This window comes from Pinus tabuliformis, chromosome 6 (assembly GCF_031772625.1).
Source record: "Pinus tabuliformis cultivar Carrire ecotype Pingquan chromosome 6, CPIR1, whole genome shotgun sequence".
NCBI classification, from domain to species: Eukaryota; Viridiplantae; Streptophyta; class Pinopsida; order Pinales; family Pinaceae; genus Pinus; species Pinus tabuliformis.
The window spans coordinates 1,050,727,785-1,050,742,452 of NC_142292.1; positions in this window are offsets into that span (position 1 = coordinate 1,050,727,785).

The window sequence follows — 14,668 nt, forward strand, 5'->3', positions numbered from 1 at the left end:
CACCCTATCACCCATAGGCGAATGGAATGGTGGAAGCTTTTGATAAAATTTTGGAGCACGCATTGACAAAGGTATGCAACTGGAAAAGTATTGACTGGGACATACACGTACATTCTATATTATGGGATTATAGGACGACCTGCAAGAAGTTGGCAGAACAAACATTGTTCAGGTTGGTCTATGGAATTGAAGCAATCATGCCGAAGGAGTATATTATGCCCAGTCTAAGGATTGCATCCTTGACTGAGATGGTGGACCACAAGACCTTAGAGGAATGGCTCGTGTAGATAATGGAGTTAGAAGAGCACCACTTCCTTGTTGGATTTCACCAACAAGTGCAAAAGGAACATGAGAAGTCATGGCATGATCTACATCTTAAGGTATGCACATTCAAGGTAGATGATTTGGTGCCGTTATATGACAGAAAATTCATGAAGTTTCCAGGAAAGTTTCAAATGCATTTTTTGGGGCCATATATTATTAAGGAGATCATAGATGGTGGTGCAGTTTAGCTCGTGAAACTAAATGGAGAACCATTCCCTGGAAAACTAAATGTAACTAGGTTGAAGTTGTACATAGGGGATCCTACCCCCGTGTGATGACTATATGTCAGTAGGATAGTCTCATTATTCCAGGTAGTTTCAAGGGATTGCAGGACTATAACCTACGCTTCTCGGCGTGATGAATAATTTTATAGAAAGACTACACGATGAATGATAGGGGTGCGACAGGTGAAGCTGCACTGGATGAGTTGCACCATGGGGGATGGTGCCGTGCAGGTGGGTTCGGAAGTAGTCATTGAAGTTACTATTCATGATTTGATGGAAAAAAATCAGTTAACAGGAGTGGGTAGACACTATTTATGGTGAAAATATTTGGAGATTTGCTGCAAAATATGCATTTGTTATCAGAATTTGGGGGGAATGGCTGGATTTGAATGCAAACCTTCTTATCAATTACACATGTTAGTCCAATGAAGAACACTTTGCATTCTGAGATTTGTTTGGGAATTTTGTTGTTTGAATTTTATGAATCATGAATTCTGGGAAGAGTTAGTGACACACCCCTCGTTTGCAAACTACACTGCAGTAGCCTGAGAGCTATTCATTGAGCAAATGACTACCACAAACCCTGCCAAAGTCGTGAGTTTTGAAGCTGTTGTTTCCGACACGCTAGGACCTAAGACATAAAGTACATAAGCTACAACCCCTGTTCCTACTATTCTAAGGTCACCTAGGCCAAAGTAATTAGCCGTAAAAGAGAAGAAATAAGTCACAAAAAAGAAGCAAAAGAAGTCGATGCCAGTGAGAATGTCACCGAAGAAGAACCCAGAGGTGTGGCAGAAAGAGAAAAAAGACAAATAGCCAGAGAAAGTGGTTGATTTAAAAGAGAAGAACCTAGGTATATAAGAATTGGATGTCGAGGAGGTCAAGCCCATCTCACAACTTCCCGAGTATATCCCTTTATGAAAGGGATGAACCAAATTTACTAAGGATCCATACTCTAGGAAATTCATCATTTCAACACCCCTATTGCCTGAACAGGTGGAATTTGAAGGTCCTACATTAGCACGCATTCTAGTACTAAAAATGGAGGATTGGGACCTCATGGACCATGATAGGTTCCCACATTTGGTGACCCACAAATATATGACTAAGATATATTATGAAGAGACGGGTGTTACGTAGTTGGATCACATGAAGTGGGTTAGAGGGGTTGAGAGGGCAGGGCTGTTGCACATGGTCCGCATGCCGCATTATCATCACTCCACTATCAACATGGTGTGTGTGCGCCAACTCCTCGTGCTGGTGCACAATGGGTGTCTTTGGCTTGGAGAGCCCATCCCAATAATTCACATGTTAATCCATCGCATAACGAAGTTGAATTATAAAGGAGCGGACGTTACCAATGAGTTTGGAGGTAAAACCAGGGAAAAATACTTAGTAGAGAAGATGAAGGTAGAGTATGTCCTTGTTAAGAAGGCACGCGAATACTCTATCTGCTCCATTTAGGACTAGATGGTGCAGTTCATTGCCTATATTCTTGTGATAAAAATAATGAGGAAGTGTCACGCGAACGAGGTTTCGACATCAGTAATCTCACTTGTAGCATAGTGCATGAAGTGTGTCCAATACAATTGGGAAAAATATCTATGCAAGGAGTTCCTCACGAATTTCCAAGAAGCCCAAGAAGAAAGCAAGCCATTGCACTATGCATGGTTGTTATTGGCTATTATGTTAGTCGCTTGGAGGTTTCTCAAGGATAATCAGCTTCCCCCACACAAGGAAGATTTACCCAAGGTAGCATGGTTCACCTTGCTGTGGTCTACAAAGGATCCAACAATAGTTAAGGAGTCAAATATTTTCTGGATCCTGAGGGAGATGGACCTTCAAATGGTTATTAATCAGAGGCCATGTTTGCCCCCAACCATTTTTGAGAAATTGATGGCCTAGGCAGAGTTCAAGGCCAACTTTCATAGTGTGTCAATCAAGGCGAGGAAGGACCCAAAGCACATATGGAACAAGTTTCCCTATTCGGTATCTGAGATGGACGTGCAGGAGATCATGGGGTATTGGTGAGCAGAGTGGTACAAACCCATAGGGCTTGATGTGGGAACAAGTAAAGGTGCAAAAATCTCTATTGTGCAGTCGACAGTGGCGCAGAAGTGTAAGCAAGTAGCTCAGATGGCTGCGCACACCTTGGTTGAGGAGAAGAAGAAGGAAGTTGCTAAGGTAGCTATGGAGAAAGAATGGATGGAAAAAGAGCACGGTGCAAAGGAGCAGGCAGAAAAAGAACGTCAAGATACATAGGGAGGCGAAGAGTCCACCTCACAACACACAGACGAGTAGGAGTTGTAAGAATTGGAAGGAAGCAGTGGTGAGGAGCATTGCACTCCTTTCACCTTGAAGAGGCGCTGTTACACAGTAATTTGTCACTGTCTCTCTGTCAATCTCCCTACTGTGTCATGAATTCACATCAATCATGCTCATGCTCTCTAATCTGGCCAAATGACCCACTTTGCCAAAGTTTTTTCCATCATCGCGACTGTTATTAAATAACCGCGCTGACTGGCGCCTCATAGTGCAACGAATGCGCTACCAGCGCGGAAGCACACGTGTTTTCCGCGCTGGTCGAATTTCATGAGCCAGCTCATCCCATGTTTGTATTGAGTCGCGCTGACACAACCTTCTCCGTTATTCAGATGCGATGTCAGCACTCCAGTGCAGTTATACACCCGCGCTGATCCAGTTTGGGCGAGTTTGTTCTAACAGCCAGCCTTCCAGATGACTCCAAACCTGGTTGTTGGCCTCGTAAATGTCGCCCTCCCTTCTATGGCATGTCTGTTCGTCATTTGAGCCACCTTCCTTGGAGATAAGCTCATCCTCCCACCATTCATGGAGACTCCTTCTCCTATTTAAGCCTCTACCATTGCCATGAGCAACTAGTTTTTGATAGTGTGGAATTGATAGTGCTTAGAGTGCTGCTGCTAGTAGGTAGTTGGTGTGACAAGTGTGGATTTGCTAGAGAGCTTAAGGAAGGTTGTGGAGTATTGCTTGTGTGAGAGAGAGTTTTTGTCTTGGGAGATCTACCTCCAAGGGTGAATGCTTAAGAGACTTGCTGGCTGGACCCTCTTGAGAAGGACTCAATGTCAGAACTTTGGTTGTACCTTTCTCTGTTATTGATTAATAATAGATGACTAGTGTTATGGTTCCATTCTCATTTGTCTTTGTAATGGTTAATGTGAATTACGTCCTTTCTTACTGATGTATAATTGCATTTATTAGATTTCACGCTTGTGTTTGTGTTTCTCTTCGTGTGTGCAGGTATCTATCTACAGGGATCGTGGAAGATCATGACTGGCCAAAGCGAAGGAGCGAGAATGACATCTCTTCATCAAACAATAGCGTTGGAATCCAAGTAGGTGTTCATTGCCTACCTTTTATTTGCAATTAGGAACTTGCATAGTAGCATTGACTGATTGTTGCTAGACCCATTCTGGGCTAGTAGGGATCGCCTCTATCAGTAGAGGGGATTTACCTCTCCAACAATTTGGCGACTCCGCTGGGGAGCTGGCCTTTGTCCCTTTTTGTCCATTCTTGTTTTGAGTTTGATTGTTACTCTCTTTTCAAAGATTGGGGATTAGTTCTCTGCTTTTAGACTTCCTGGTTCAGTCTAGGAGGTGTCCTAATTGTTTAAAGAGTTATTGTCTTGGTTTGGGAGTTTTTGGCTTGATTGTGCCTGTTTTTAGCCTCAACGCGGTTTATAACAAAACAGTCGTGCTGACAGCGCATAGCTGTTTCTTTGACTTCGTGGTCATCGCGCTTGTACATTAAACAGTCGCGATAGTTCTGAAATCAGACTAGCGCGCTTAAGCCGTGTACTTCCACGCTGACAGCGCTTTGTTGCTACGCGTGGTTTCTGGTTAGCGCTTAGTTGCTGTGTATCACTCGCGCTGATCCTGTAGGATTGAATTTGTTTCAATTTTGCCTCCTGAGCCTGTTGGTTTGACTATCCCCTTCTCTTTCCACCTGGTTTATGACTTGATTTTTATTGTTTGAACTTTGAAGCACTCGCTTGCGAAGTCTTGTTGGGCGGATCTTGTTTTGTGTCTTGTGACCTGGTGTTATCATCCCGATTCCGTTGGATTGACTTTGTTTCGTTACTCGTTCACAAATATTCGTTGCTACTTGCTCTTGTTTTTGCAAAAACCTTCCTCTTTGCTTGCTTTGCCTGGTTGTTTAAGTGATTGTTATTGAACCAGTCTTCGTATTGTTTCGATTACTTTTCATTACCTGGACGCAAATTACAGTTGTTTGGGCTCAACCGTTTCTTTTCACATTTGTTGTGTGTTTCATTGAGTGATTTTATTTCTCTTTACTCGGTGTTGCCGTCTCTCAAAATTCATTTTAAGTGCATTGTGCCATTGGAAAAAGAAATCGAACTAATATCTTTTGCGTTCAATAGTTAATGGGAAAAAGAGCATTTCATTGATTTGTGTTCTCAAAAGAAAAAGTTTCATTTCTTTGCCATTAGCTACATTAGATTGTTTGATTGAATGAGTTCATTTTGTTTGGTTGAAAATCTTAACCCTCTCATAGTTAGAATTCATCAAACGAAATGGTATTCTTTGGCATGTAGTTTGCATCTAGGTAATTGTGAGAGATCACACGATAGGGCCTGAAACCGAAACTTAATTCAAGATCAACCATAAAATAAACTGAATAAACCTAAAAACGCATTGGAACTTAACGCAAACATCTAGAGGTCTAGGCTAGAGACGTGTTTCGGCGTCTTTAAACATAGTCATTGTTGTTTCACATTACGGTTGGGTGATTCCTCCTTCTGTGACTCGATAGTGGTCTAACACGGATTGTGCTCCCACGTACCATCGCGTATATAGGGAGACCCCACTAGGCTTTTATCCTTGATCCATAGGAAGCCGAGTCTGCCGCCCTGCGAACCGTAACGCACCGAACACAGCATTCGGGAAGATTGACTACAGTACGGAAAGTCCTTGGTTCTCATACGATTGCCAAGGTGTATAAGCAGTTTTACGGATTGCTTGGTAAACCCTTTGCCTAGAGTCTCCAGAGCAGTCACTTTTGATCCTTTTCGGACTCCTTAAAAGAAAAGGTGCCAGTGAGCGTCTTGTCACTTCGTGCTCATTAAACATTCGAAGGAGACTAGAGTCATCTTTTCGTCCTTTTCTCAACTCTTGAAACATGAAAAGGTCAAGTTCAGTTCCTGCGTCTTAAAAATTTATTCGGCCACGTTAACATCACCCGGTTAGATCTTGTGTGCGTTAGTTTGAGTAGGGTCTTTTATCGTTAGTTTCTTTCAGGTCTTGTTTGGGGTTTGTCATCTTGGCTGACCCGTCAACTCCCGTTCCAAGTGATCAAGGTTCTCCATCTTCTGCTGCTCCTGAGGTACCGGTTGTAAGTGATACTCTTCTTGTTATTCCGAGTATCCAACCTATCAACTTTCGTGCCCCGGGCGATGAAGATTACGAAGAAGAATGGAACCCGATCTGGGAGCCTGACGAGGACGATATTCCTGTTACTCCCCCTAGTGTTTCGTCTCCGATGTCTACCTCCCACATGGATGAGACATCTTCTAGCACAGGTGAGACACCTGTGGTGTCGAATGTTGACACTCCCATCCCAACTACTTCTCCACTCCCCCCGCGATATTCATCGTTGAGGGATAGAGTAGCTGCCAGGACTCCTGCCACGACTATGTGAGATCCTCAGATCACTCCCACCACAGGGCCTTTTGTTTCACAACCCCATACTACACCTGTTACCTCAGTTCCCACGATTCCAACTGTTTATGTAGCATACTCGACTCTGGTCGTTAGTGCCGTAACAACGTCGTCATCTTCGAACACTAGTGTTGGTTCCCCTCACGGTCAAGTGAGTAGTGGCCAACCAGAACTCTTGCCTAGAGTCATCCACCCTGCATAAAGTGCTCCATCCTCTTCTGGTCCTCTTCCAGGAGGGGGGCCATATGATGCCTATGGACAAGCTGTTCAGGACCCGAACGCGCAAGGTCCACTCTTTTATTACGATTCTACTGGTCAATACCTCCAATATTCTCAAACCTTGCCTCTTCAACCTTTCGTTGAGGTTTCGGTACCATTATCCATTGCTTGGGACTCTAGTACTCACTCTTTTCATGGGGGCCAAGCAATCCCTGCACAGCTTCAAGGACCGCCTAATCAAGGCCAGCCGCCTTATGTGCAAGCCCCCCAAGGGCAGCCACTTTATGGCCAGTCTTACCCGGGACAATCTGGGGGCCCACAAGGACAACCCTATCAGGGACAAACTTCGGCCGCTGGTGGTCCGTCGTTTACCTATCAAAGTCAACCTTCTGGTTATCCAGGGCAACCGGGTACCCAGCAAGGTTACCCGTCTGGACAACCAGGACAGCCTTACATCCAACAAGGCCAACCTGGTCTCCAGCAGGGTTATCCCTCTAGACAAGCTAGACAAACATCTATTCCGCAAGCTCAACCGGCAGTCTAATAGGGGTATCCTTCTGGGCAAGGGGGCAACCTTACGTACAGCAGGGCTAACCCACTGCTCAGTCTATGCATCCTTCCGGGCAAATGGGCCAGCTTTCTATGCAGCAAGGCCAACCCACTGCCCGTCTTAATCATCCTTCTAGACAGGCTGGCCAACCTCGAGGTCAACCGGCCATCCAGCCTGCTCGACCATCTGTTCCACAAGGACAACCCTTGGTTGCTCAAGGACAACCTGGCACCCAGAAAGCACATCCTTCTGGGCAAACAGGTCCATCCCAAACCCAACCAGGCCAACCTTCTGGCCAGATGGTCCCAGCCCAACCTGTTCAAGGACATATTTGTAGGCCCCAAACTCAAATGGGTTATCAAATGCAAGGTGGGCCATGGCCTCAACCTTCTTACCAAGCGCAGCCTTCTTATCAGGCTCAGTATGGAGCTCAGCAAATGTATGGCTACCAGCAACCCCAGGGGCAAACTCAGTTTACCCCGTATCAAAATTATCAACAGATGCAGGTCACTCCTTACCAGAATTATCAGTACGCTGCACCTGCGGGTCAAGTTGCTAATCCATGGGGTGCTGGGGGGCAGACCCAGGGTCAACTGTCTGCATATGGACAAAATCCGTATGGACAGAATACATATGGACAGAACCCCTACGGGCAAAGTCCCTATGGGCCAGGTCCCTTTGGGCCGGGCCCATCTGGACAGAGTCCATGGGGGCAACCACCACCTGGTTGGAACCCTGGTACTGCCTCTCTTCCACAACCACAAATGTCCTTTAACCCTCAGTTGCCTTTCTTAGCGACGTTGGAACTTCCAGATGTGTCCAAGTTAACGAATGACCCCATTCTGCATAATCCGTATTGGCCACCAGTTCCAACTAAAATACCCGGTGATTGTCCAAAATTTGATGGCAAAGCTGGTGAAGATCCTCAAGCCCATGTCATGACCTATCACCTTTGGTGTTCATCGAACTCATGGCTTGATGACTCTATCCGGCTCCGCGTCTTTCAAAGAACACTCACCGGATCAACCGCTAAGTGGTATATTGAGCTGAATCGCGGCACGTTTCAAGATTTCAACTCGCTAGCTATGTCGTTCCTAACTCATTTTCAGTTACCCATTCGGTATGAGACAGGGACACATCTCCTCACGTCTCTCAAACAGGACACGGCTACGCATATATCTGATCATATACATGAATGGAGAAGGCATCGTCGCTTGATCAAATTCTGGATTCCTGATCAACTCCTGACCGATTGGTTCACGAATTCCTTTGTCCCTGCGATCGCACGAGACATCGCCATGGGAGCTTGTGTAACTGAAGAGCAAGCTATCGCGCGTGCTCAGTACCTTGACTTAGTATACTCTCAGTCGGGTACTTTATATGATTATTTTCCAGATGCCCCGAGGCCTGGACAGTCCAAGGCTCCGCCAAAACCATCTGTTGACGGGGTTATTGGCTCTGTTAACTCGTCATCAAGGAAATCGGCCGCGAACCCTGGGAAGCAAAAACAGAATGCTTCAAATGGAAATGCTTCTCAGGGCCAATCTAATTCTGGGAATACCTCCGAGGTAAACGCCGTCCAGTCCACCGCGGCGGATAAATCCTCAAAAGGGAAAAAGAAAGGGAAAGCTAAAGATAAATCCGGACAGCCCAAACAGGATTCCCCTAAGCCTCTACCCGAGGAAGGAGCTAAACGAAAACCTAAGTATCCTTGTCTTATCTGCGATGAGGATCACTACACTAAGGACTGCCCAAAGTGATTCGAAGTTAGCCGATTATTGAAAGGTGCTCCTGGGACTCCTGTCGTGCTTAAAGAACCTTTCCCTTCCCAGAAAACTCAAATGGTGGCAGACCCATCTCAACCCTCTTCCTCGTTTGGCTCTCAAGTGTTCATGGCTGGAACAATTCCCATCCATGTTTCTACTCGAGCAAAAGAATATCCTTCTCCTGCCGGGAAAGAGTCGGAGATCCCCTCCAGCACTCCTCCGTCCGGTTCTGGTCCTCTCCACATAGAAAGGCCCAGCGCTGAGACGATCCCCCGACCCCCTCCAAAAGGTGTACTTCGGAAGTCGTCTTACAACCCTAATGCTTGTGCTGCCCAGCATTATAGCATTGTTGAGGACTTAGCTCAGGCTCCATCTGCTATGTCCGCTCTAGAAGTCCTCCAGAGCTGCCCCTCCCAGAGGAAGTCCTTGCTATCAGCTATTGGTGGCATCGACCCAGCTGATTCAGATTTGATTTCTTTTGATCTCGAGGGTTTTACACAGACACTGCCTCACCAAGTCGCTTTCCTTATACAGGTCATCATCAATGGTAAAACGATTCATCTTACGGTCATTGATGAAGGTGCCTCAACTTGTATCATGTCTGTTGCTTGCTGGAAGGCTATTGGTTCCCCTAGTTTGAGTCAGTCTCCTACGACATTAGAAGCCTTCAATGGAAGAGAGTCCCATCCTTATGGTATCCTCCAACGCTTGCCCATCTCTTTGGAAGGGAAGACGGTAGAAGTGGAGGTCGAAGTTGTTGACACCAATCTTACCTACAACCTCCTCCTCGGACGTAGCTGGACATACGCCATGCAAGCTGTGGCTTCCTCCCTGTTCTGTGTCATTCGTTTCCCTCACCAGGGGAAGATTGTCATGGTGGACCAGCTCTCCTTCTTCGCCTCTTCTTCTGAAGGTAATGTGCCGTTCGTGGAGCATCCCTCTAAGTCATTCGAGAGCATGGGTGCCGGACTTTTCAAAGATCCCACTTTAATGGGAGTCTTTCCCCTCCCACCTCCAAATCTCGCCCCTATCAACATGATTTCTGTACCCTCTGATCCGTGGGTTCTTCCTCCCCCTAATCAGGAAGACTCTTGGGGTGATATGATGCCGTTGAGTCCTGCCGAGCTCAACTACGTCGAAATCGTCGCTGCATCGGCTCCCCTTGCTGAACCTGCTCTCCCGAGCAGTGTTCCCGATTCATATGTTCAATTCCCTTGGCTAGGAGATGAGGCTACTTCAGATCCATTGAAGAAAATATTTCCTTCCGATGAAGCCATCATAGAGACCATGTCTCTCGAAGAGCTCCCTTGGTCGGATCATCACCATCGCTCTTCGTTTCTCCCTCCCCATCCGGAAATGACCGCATGTCTCGAGCGGTTTGCTTCCTGTGTCCCATCCCCGCCCCTTCAAACACCTATTCAGCTTTATCAAGTGTCTTTTGAGGGCAATATGGGAAACATCACACAAACCCAACCTATCAACATCTCTGTGAAACTAGGGATTGTCGAGCACATTCATATCGGAGTCACTTGCACTCCTGAGGAAGTTCAACTCTACACTGCTCTATTTCGCGAATTTCGTGATGTCTTCGCATGGTCCTATGAGGAAATGCCCGACATCGACCCTAGTATAGTGGTGCACGAAATACCTACGTATCCAGGTGCTAAGCCTGTTCGTCAGCGCTTATGCCCTGTGCACCCCCGAAAGGCCGCAGCTATCAAAGCAGAGGTCGAAAAGCTTCTCAAGGCTGGTTTCATTTACCCCATTCCACTTACGGATTGGGTTTCTAATATAGTCCCTGTGAATAAAAAACAGGGTACTATCCGAGTCTGTGTTGATTACCGTGATATCAATCGTGCCTATCCGAAGGATAACTTCCCTACACCCTTCATCGATCATCTTATTGATGAGTGTGCAGGAAGCGAAATTTACTCGTTTATGGACGGCTTCTCTGGCTATAACCAAATCAACATTGCACCAGCAGATCAACATAAGACGGCTTTTATCTGTCCTTGGGGCACTTTTGCCTATAAGAAGCTCCCTTTTGGTCTAAAGAATGCTGGCGCTACGTTTCAACGTGCAATGTCTTATGCCTTTCATGACATTCGTCACATTGTACAGCCATACCTAGATGACCTCACAGCCCATTCAGCCAAGCGTCAGGACCATCCCTCTCATCTTCGTGAAATTTTTCTCCGCTGTCGACACTACCGCATTAGGCTCAATCCTCATAAGTGTGTCTTCTGCGTAGAATCAGGCCGACTACTCGGGTTCATCGTCTCCTGAGAAGGCATCCGTCTGGATCCCCTCAAAGTTGAGGCCATCTTGAATCTTCCTCCCCCTGCCTCTTTGCAGCAGTTGCAGAGCTTGCAGGGCAAAGCGAATTTTCTTAGACGATTCATTCCGAACTATGCCAAGGTGGCTAAGGGTTTCACACAGTTATTGAAGCGAGACACACCCTTTCGTTGGGATGCTATCGCTCAGAAGTCTTTCGAGCGACTCAAAGACCTCCTTGTCTCGGCTCCACTCTTAAGACCTCCGAACTACCACCGTGATTATACTCTCTATCTAGCCACCGCTGACACCACCATCGGCATGGTTTTAGTGCAGGATGATGATGACGGAAATGAGCATGTTATCTATTACCTTAGCCGCAACCTCTTGGATACGGAAACTCGCTACACTTATGTCAAGAAGTTGGCATTGGCTGCTGTCTGCGCCGTCCAACGTTTCCGGCACTATATCCTGTTGCGCACCACGACCGTGATTTCTGACTGCAACGCATTGACATAAATCTTGTCGCGTTAGTTGCTAGGGGGCAAATACTCGAAGTGGATCATAATCCTCCAAGAGTTTGACTTGGAATTTACTGCTGCCAAGTCTAAGAAGTCTCTGGTCTTTGCAAAATTGCTCTGTTCTTTGCCATCTCCTTCTGCACCATCTCGTTCGGAAGAGCATATCCCGGATGAAACGTTGTTTCTAATCAGTACCCTCGACCCTTGGTATGGGGACATCATAGTATACTTGCAAACGTTTTCCTTCCGTCCCAATGTATCGAAAGACGCTCGACGGAGGATTCGTCATCAATCCCAACCCTATCGCATCATTGGCGATACCTTGTACTGCTTCGGCGTTGATTTTGTTCTCCGCCGATGTTTGACTCTTGAGGAGGCTGAGCAGGTGTTGAATGACTGCCACTCCGGTGCTTGTGGCGGCCACATGTCCGGATATGCCACCACCCAGAAAATCCTCCGTGCTGGTTATATCTAGCCTTCTATCTTCAAGGATTGCATCCTTGCCATCCGTGCATGCCATGAGTGCCAGATCTACCACCGGAGAATGAGTGCACCTCCTGCACCACTGCACCTTATTGTTACCATCGGTCCGTTTGCCAAATGGGGCATCGATTATACATCCTGTAACCCTCGTTCAGCCGGGGGGCATGGGTATATCATCGTTGCCATGGATTATTTCACCAAATGGGCCGAAGCGATGCCTACATTGAATGAAGACAGTCACACAATGGCGCAGTTTTTTTTTAATCATGTCATTACTCGGTTTGGAGTCCCGCAGGCTATTGTCACGGATCACGGAAAACATTTCCGTAATCACATGATGACGGAACTAACGACCCAACTAGGCTTGCGTCAAGATAGTTCGACGCCATACTACCCTCAATCCAATGGCCAAGTTGAAGCTATGAACAAAGTTTTGATCACAATGCTCCAACGTACTGTTGGTACACACAAGTCTAATTGGCATCTGATGTTGTTCCCCCCCTTGTGGGCTTACCGGACCTCTGTGAAGGATTCCACCGGTTTCACTCCTTTTCAGCTAGTTTATGGATTGGAGGCCACCCTTCCTATTTAATGTGAGATTCCTTCATTAAAGTTAGCTGTCGAGTTGCTTCCCAACACCACTCCGGTGGAGGAACGGCTTCTTTATTTAGAACGGCTAGACGAGACCCGTCGCTTAGCTTCTCTAGCTATCGAAGCACAAAAGAAGAGAGTTAAGGCTCACTTCGACAATACCATTCAACCTCGTTCCTTTATTGAGGGAGATCTAGTACTGCTCTATGATCAAGCTAAGGATAAGCTGGGGGCAGGTAAACTCGAATCCATGTTGCTAGGCCCCTATATCGTGAAGAGAGTTTTGCAGAAGGGGGCATATGAGCTGATCGACTACGAAGGAAATCCTCTCGATAAGCCCCATAACGGGCTTTATTTGAAAAAATACTATGCATGATTTCGTGCACCTAGTTTGTACATACGTGTGTTTTTAGCAAGTGTGTTATGTGTGCATGATTTCACGTTTTGCTTTGATGTGAAGGCGGGTTTGCCTCTTATTGTGTTTTCTGCTTCTTGTGCAGATGTCTAGTGCACCTTATGTTGGTTTCGCTGATGGCGCCTGCCGTAGCACTTGCAATTTGTCTTCTGCAGCGTGGGCGATCTATGATCCTCACGGAGAGTTGATAGACCTTCAAGGTGTGTGCTTGGGTCGTACCACTAACAATGTTGCCGAATACAGTGTTGTAATCGAGTTACTAGCCGAAGCAGTTGATCTCGGCATTCATGCAATGGTGGTGAACCTGGACTCTCAACTTGTCGTCCATCAACTCAACGGGCGATATTCCGTCAGAGACCAGCGCATTCTAAGGTTGTATTTACGTGTAAGATTGTTAGAAAGGAATTTTGATTACATCACATATCAACACATTCCGAGACGATTGAACACGTTAACTGATGCATTGGCAAACCATGTATTAGACAGACATTTGCGTAATAGATAAACATCATACAAGAAGACATAGAAAGCATAATAAGACCATAGAATAAGCATATGTATATAAATAAATCCTTTTCCAAGCATAGTTTGCATGTGTGTTGTCATGGGTGCTTTTAAGCTTGCATTAAAAATTAAAATATGTGGGTCATATGTTGTGCAACTGACACATTAAATCACATTTGTGTTAGACATTTGCATAGCATTTAAAAACATCATCATATGTAAAAGATCCATCCAAAATCGGTATATATATATATATATCGTGTGGCGCACTAAGGCGCTCAAAAATAAGTGTATATGTCTAGATAAGGCCGGTGTCCTTAGTACATCTGAGACGCATGTCTCTCAAAAAACATCAGTGAAAATAAGACCTAGATGTCTACTGTGGTGGGTTATGCTCTCTGTAGCATACAACGGCCCGTGCCACCTGCCTCAAAAGGCGGTGCATCCTGGGTTCTACCCCCACTGTGTGAATCTGAGATGCTATGGGGACCTCCTCTATCCCCTGGTAATCTGGAACCCCCGCCAGTAAGCCCTCGAGGTTCTGTACCACAGTCTCCGTCGTATTGACTCCTGGAGGAGCTAGGGCTAGGACTCCAGCGCCTTGTGCCTCTCTTCGCGCCTATGGGGCCAGACCAAGGGGTCTCGTTGGTCCTACATCTGCATACCATAGCATTCATCGTAAAGACATGTACATAAAAAATTAAAAAACATTACAAAAAATTAAAAATTAAAAAGATCAAGTGGCTTACCACCATCGTCCCAATGCTCTCCCGCAGGCAGTGGCATGTCTGGATCTCCACGGAAGTCTATGTCAGCATATGGCCAGTCCTCTACAAAAATAACCTGCCGATCCAGCCACTCTCGAAAATACACCCCCCATGCCACTGGACGGCCACCACCTCCTCGCGGCATGACATGGCCCCATCGACTAGCCCTCGTCTCTCGGGGACCTCTGGGTGGATCCACGACCATGTCCTGCAGCTGTAATGCTGACACCTGCTCCAGCATGAGCGGGACTAAAATGGACCCATAACCGAACTGTTTCGACTCACCGCATCGACAGTTGCTCAGTTGTCTCTTCAT